The following is a 6,365-nucleotide window of genomic DNA, read 5'->3' as shown; positions in this document are numbered from 1 at the left end:
AAAAAAAAAAAAAAAAAAAAAAAAAAGAACTTTGGGCCCGTATACTATCTTAATAGGGGAAAAGGAAGGGGCGAAAGCACATATTATGGGCCGGGTACGGTGGCTCACGCCTGTAATCCCAGCACTTTGGGAGGCCAAGGCAGGTGGATCACCTGAGGTCAGGAGTTCAAGACCAGCCTGGCCAACATGGTGAAACCCCGTCTCTACTAAAAATACAAAAATTAGCTGGGCGTGGTGGCACACGCCTGTAATCCCAGCTACTTGGGAGGCTGAGGCAGGAGAATCGCTTGAACCCATGAGACGGAGGTTGCGTGAGCCGAGATTGCACCATTGCACTCCAGCCTGGGCAACAGAGTGAGACTGTGTCTCAAAAAAATTTTTTTAAAACAGAAAAAGCACATGTTATGGCAAAACAAATGAGTTTTTGGAAAGATAAATAGGCCCTTAGGAGCTGAGATGGGAGATGTGAAGTCTTGTGACAATGTCTGCTTACGTGTGGTGTGGGAACTACTCACATCTTCCAGGGAAGAGTCAGTTGCTCCCAGGGAGCAGATTTGGGCCCGTATACCATCTTCATAGGGGAAAAGGAAGGGGCAAAAGCACATATGATGGGCTGGGCATGATGTGCCCGGTGCAGGAGGCAGACGTGGTTTACGGTTGCTGTTGAAACCAGTGCAGGGCCCGATTGCTTTGTATTGGGTATTGAGGATCCTGGTTTTCTATCAGCCATGAGTTTGCAGCTCTGAGACACACTTGATGTTGGCTCAAGGGGAAATGAGGTTGGAGGGGCAGGGTGGTTGGATTGGACATGGGCCTGGGGCCATTGCTAATCTACAAAGTGGTCATCACACAGGAATGACAGAGCTGGCTGCAGACCACAACCAACGCTATTATTTAAAAGTAAGGTCACACTTTTAATAATAAATCACATTTTAAGTTATTATCAATTTATAAGACACACTGTTGGTATAATGATAGTTTTTCAAGAAGGATATAAAAAGGCATGTTGGGCCGGGTGCGGTGACTCACGCCTATAATCCCAGCACTTTGAGAGGCTGAGGTCGGCGGATCACTTCAAGCCAGGAGTTTGAGACCAGCCTGGCCAACATCATGAAACCCTGTCTCTGCTAAAAATACAAAAAAAAAAATTAGCTTGGCGTGGCGGCGCATGCTTGTAATCCCAGCTACGGGGGAGGCTGTGGCAGAAGAATCACTTAAAACCCGGGAGGTGGAGGTTGCAGTGAGCCGAGATTGCGCCACTACACTCCAGCCTGGGCAACAGAGCCAGACTCTATCTCAAAAAAAAGAAAAAAAGTAAAAAGGCACGTTGAAGGTACCTGCTTGTGGAAAGTTGCAACTTGACAGGAGACAGGGCCATCACTTCTTAGAAAGGAGAAGATGGGCCCTCCTGCTACAGAGACCCACAAATATAGATTGAGGCCTGCAGCCTAGGACACTCAAAAGAGGCAAAGTTGAATAAGAGTCAAGGTCTCCAAGTCAGGGTCTGATTCGGGGGGGTGGGGGTCACATATGATGGAAAATGTCAGGAGGGCTTCCTGGAGGTGGTGACATTTACCAGGGGGGATTTTAGGTGGGGTTTGCGAGACAGTAGGACCTGGCTGAAGAGTGTAGGCTCCTTAGACAGGAGTGGGAATTCAGGCTTGAAAATGAGTTGGCCAGATTGCAGCGGTCCTCGAATGCAAGGGAAGAATTTCAACTTTAACAGAGGAGCCTGGGAAGCTGTTTGGGAAAAGGAGTGATAAAGTGGGAGGGGTCCTCCAGCAGAGCCCTGCATGGGCGGGAGGGAGCGAGATGGGAGGTGGGTGTTGGTGAGGGACGATCCCAGTGGTCCAGGGGAGCAGTCATAGGGTGGAAACTAACCTTGTGGGGTCTGGGCAGGAAGGGACTGATTTGAGACACCAGGAAGAAACAGCCAGTAGGACTTTGGTGAGAGGGCTGGGGGTCGGGGATGGGGGTGCGGGGAGTGGGAGCTTGAGTCTCCGAAAACAGGCAGTGTTCCAAGGGGGAGACCTGAGGCAAGATGTGGAGAGGCAGCTGAGCTGAGAAGCTGGAACGGAGGTGTGGTCACCCCAGGAGACTAAGGGGGCGAGGGGACCCCTGGGAGCTATGCAGACCCCAGCACTAGGGAATACGGAGGGGAGAAGAACCGGCTGCTGCGTGTCAGGCACTGCCCTTGAGGTCAGATGGGGGTGGGGCTGGATACTGGCCATGAGGATTTTTTCAAGTGAGATGGGCCGGGCTCGGTGGCTCACGCTTACAATCCCAGCACTTTGGGAGGCCGAGGCGGGCGGATCACGAGGTCAGGAGATCGAGACCACGGTGAAACCCCGTCTCTACTAAAAATACAAAAAAAAAAAAAACATTACCCGGGTGTGGTGGTGGACACCAGATGGCGCGGGCTAAGAAGTGAGTGGGCGGTGGGACGCTAGAAGCCGTGGTGTAGACCCACTTTGAGAGGTTGGGCTGTTCAGATAGGGAGAAAGTTCACAGTTTGAGGAGGTAGGTAGGTCAAAGGAAGAGGGTTTGCTTGTTTTTGAGATCGGGGCATCCTGAACAGAACTCCCAGGCCAAGTGAGAAGAAACCAGAAGAGCAACACGTCACCCAAATGTGCTGAAACAGCCCAGCAGCTGCGCTGCCTCACAGAGAAAATGTGCAGAGGCCCCTCTGTCCCACCACTCCTGCCTGGGGATGGCCTGCACTTGGGCTACTCAGCGTTTCCCCAGCCTGCCCACCCAAGGGTGGCAGGAGCTGTGGGTGCTTCCAGCCCCTTCTCAAGGTCGGTCTGTGGGTAGAAATGCGGGCTGCCTCGGGGCGTCACAGCTGCAAATGCATACCAGCCCTCAGAACCATATTCCTGCTCCCCAGCCCTTTCCTCTGCACCCCCATGCAGAAGCGCGGCCACCGGCTCACAGAGGAGAGGGAGGGGTGTTGCTCTTGGCATTCGAGGGGAAGCATCTGCTACATCCCACTGGGGTGTTGCCCAGGATGGATCGGAAAAGAGTTGGCGGGAAGGCTGAGCTCTGTGCTCACAACCTGGCTTGGTGGTGGCCGAGGAGCTTGGCAGGAGCAGAGTGCAGGACCTGGGAACCGGGGGTTGGTGCATATGTGCATGCACGGGTGTGTGTGTGTGTGTGTGTGTGCGTGCGTGTGTGCGTGCGTGCCTGTGTGTGCTGGGGAGGTAGGGAGGAAGCTGTGAAACCACATCCCCTCTTCTCTGCTGCTGTGTTGCTGCGTGTTTCAGCAGCACGTGGGTGTCTGCACTTCCTAGCAGGTGTCAGCCTCCAAGACTGTTCTGGGCTCTTCTCCCAGTTGGCTGAGTTGGAGGTGGGAGTCCCAACTGTCCCCTGTGGCTTCCAGAGTGGGACCTTGCTGTGGGATAGGCTGGCCAATGCTGCTCTCTCCCCTGTGACCCTTTGTTGGGTGGGTCATGAGGAAGGACTGTGGGTGTTGCTCACAGACAGGTGGACGTGTGGCAGGGACACCTTGGGGCTTTCTTTCTGATGCCCCTTGAAGGGGGCACTGTCTCAGCTTTGAGATGAGTCTCTGTGGATGTGGGAAGCTCACTAGCTGAAGAGCAGCAGCCTTGGAAAATCCAACACAGAACCCCGAGTGGGGGCGGGAAGGGGTCCCGTCCCGCTCACTGGCTGCCTGGCAGAGTTCTGCACGGGGAAGCGCCTGTGTTGCTGTAGGCGGAGGAATGGACTGAGGGCTGCATTCGCTTCCTGTTGCCGCTGTAACTGCTTATCACAAACTCAGTGGCTTAAAGCAACAGAGACTTCTTCCTTTACAGTGCTAAGGGTCAGAAGCCGGAGATCAGTCTCACTGGACTAAAGTCAAGGTGTTGGCAGAATCCATTCCTGCCTCTTCCAGCTTTGGGTGGGAGGCTCTGCTGGAGTTCCTTGGCTTGCGGCTGTATCCCCCCAGCCCCTGCCTCCATCCTCGTACAGCCTCCTCCTCCCCTGCAGTCAGATCTCCCTCTGAGCCAGTTTGTTTTCTTGCTCTATATCTTAAAATCAAAAGGGCCCTGAGAGGCCCTCCCTCTTTTTTTTTTTTTTTTTTTGAGACGGAGTCTTGCTCTGTCACCCAGGCTAGAGTGCAGTGGCACGATCTTGGCTCACTGCAGCCTCCGCCTCCCGGGTTCAAGCGATTCTCATGCCTCAGCTTCCCAAGTAGCTGGGATTACAGGCATGTGCCACTACACCTGGCTAATTTTTGTATTTTTAGTAGAGACAGAGTTTTGCCTTGTTGGCCAGGCTGGTCTTGAACTCCTGACCTCAGGTGATCTGCCTGCCTCAGCCTCCCAAAGTGCTGGGATTGCAGCCATGAGCCATCACACCCGGCCGCCTGCCTCCCTCTTAAAGGACGCTTGTGATTTGGGGCCCACCTGGGTAATCTCTTCGCCTCAACATCTTCACTTACATCTACAGAGTCCCTGTTACCACGTGAGGTAACACAGTTTGGGGAGGGAGAGTTACTCAGCCTACCCTAGGGACCTGTGGTGTATCTCAGGGCCCTTTTGATTTTAAGATATAGAGCAAGAAAACAAACTGGCTCAAGGGGAAAAAAGGACACGTTGAATTCTGTTGTTTTAAATGTATATTTTTTTATTGTGCTAAAATGCACAGAACGTAAAATTTACCATTAGTAACATTGAGTACATTCACAGTGTTGTGCAGCCATCACCACTGTCTAGTGCCAGAACTTTTTCATCACCCCAAAGGGAAACCCCGTATCCACGAAGGACTCACTCCCCATCCGCCCTCTCCAGCCCTTGGCAGCCACCAGAATGCTTTCTGTCTCCATAAATTCGTTTTTAATAAATGCAATTCTGTGTGACTTTAAAATAAATAAACATGAGCACGATGAGTTGCTTATTGGAAGGATATCCATGTGGGGAGGGCGGCGTGTGGAATACCTAGGCCTGTGGGAGGGCAGGAGTTGAAGGGGCGTGGATGTGCCACCCTCTCCTCCCCTCGCTCCTTCCTTGGGGTCACTGCCTGACTATTCCTCTTTGCAAATGGCTCCAAATAATGTCTCAGCCCCCACGTCTGCATCGCCTTCTAGCTTCAGGACCCTCCACCAAAAAACATTCCAAGCTTCAGACTTACTCCTGGGAAAATTCCAATGGCCTCACTCTCCCTTTTGAGCCAGCCAGATGCCATGGCCTGTGGCAGGCTGCCTTTGATTCAGGGGTGCGTCCCAGCCTGCGCACCTGTGAGCTAGGGAAGCAGGACAGGCACACCCAGGGAAGGGGAAGAGTCGTTGGCAGTCACAGCAATTGATATCTTTGGAATCGTCTAAGAGATACTTAGCATGTGCCTAAAACATTCATTTCTTTTTTTGTTTTTTGAGACGAAGCCTCGCTCTGTTGCCCAGGCTGGAGTGCAGTGGCATGATCTCTGCTCACCGCAACCTCCTCCTCCCGGGTTCAAGTGATTCTCCTGCCTCAACCTCCTGAGTGGCTGGGACTACAGGCGCACACAACCACGCCTGGCTAATTTTTGTATTTTTAGTAGTGACGGGGTTTCACCATGTTGGTCAGGCTGGTCTTGAACTCCTGACCTCAGGCAATCTGCTCGCCTTGGCCTCCCAAAGCGCTGGGATGACAGGTGTGAGCCAACACACCTCGCCACATTCATTTCTTAGGAGAAGCTCTAGATTTTCTGACAGCAAAATGTCCCCAGGCAGGTGACACTGATGGTGGGATCTGTGGCCTCACCAGTGTCTTATGGGAGATGGCGCTGTGTGTTTCACCAAGCTGTGTCCTATTGTCCTCTAAATGTGGCTTGTAGACATGGTGCTGAGAATGATCTGGGAGGTTCAAATCATAATATGGTCCAAATCAACAGCTCTCTGATGACCTGGTATTATCGTAGGATCAAATTGAGACTATCCGAGGATGGGTGAGGTGGCTCACGCCCGTAATCTCAGCACTTCAGGAGTCCGAGGCGGGCGGATCAGTTGAGGTCAGCAGTTCGAGACCAGCCTGGCCAACATGGTGAAACCCCATCTCTACTAAAAATACAAAAAGTAGCCGGACATGGTGGTGTGCACCTGTAGTCCCAGCTACTTGGGAGGCTGAGGCAGGAGAATTGCTTGAACTCAGGAGACGGAGGTTGCAGTGAGCCAAGATCACACCATTGCACTCCAGCCTGGGTGACACAGCAAGACTCTGTTCCCCGTAACCAAAAAAAAAAAAAAAAATCGAGACTCTCCGAGCTGCACTGTCCAGCGTGATAGCCGCTGGCTGCACGGGGCCATTGAACACTTGAAATGTGGTGACTCCAAATGGAGAGGTGCCGTGTGCATTCTGGGTTTCAGAGTCCTAGCAAGGGGGAAAGAA

The 6,365-nt window shown here is 52.6% G+C and overlaps 1 pseudogene; it reads left to right on the top strand.

Annotated features, from left to right (window-relative positions):
• Nucleotides 1-2,574: 2,574 nt before the first annotated feature.
• On the top strand, nt 2,575-4,002 carry LOC116465186 (uncharacterized; annotated as a pseudogene).
• The last annotated feature ends 2,363 nt before the right edge of the window (nt 4,003-6,365 follow it).

Source organism: Hylobates moloch, unplaced genomic scaffold (genome assembly GCF_009828535.3).
Source record: "Hylobates moloch isolate HMO894 unplaced genomic scaffold, HMol_V3 SCAFFOLD_3598, whole genome shotgun sequence".
NCBI lineage: Eukaryota > Metazoa > Chordata > Mammalia > Primates > Hylobatidae > Hylobates > Hylobates moloch.
This window is presented reverse-complemented; position numbering and strand designations above follow the sequence as displayed.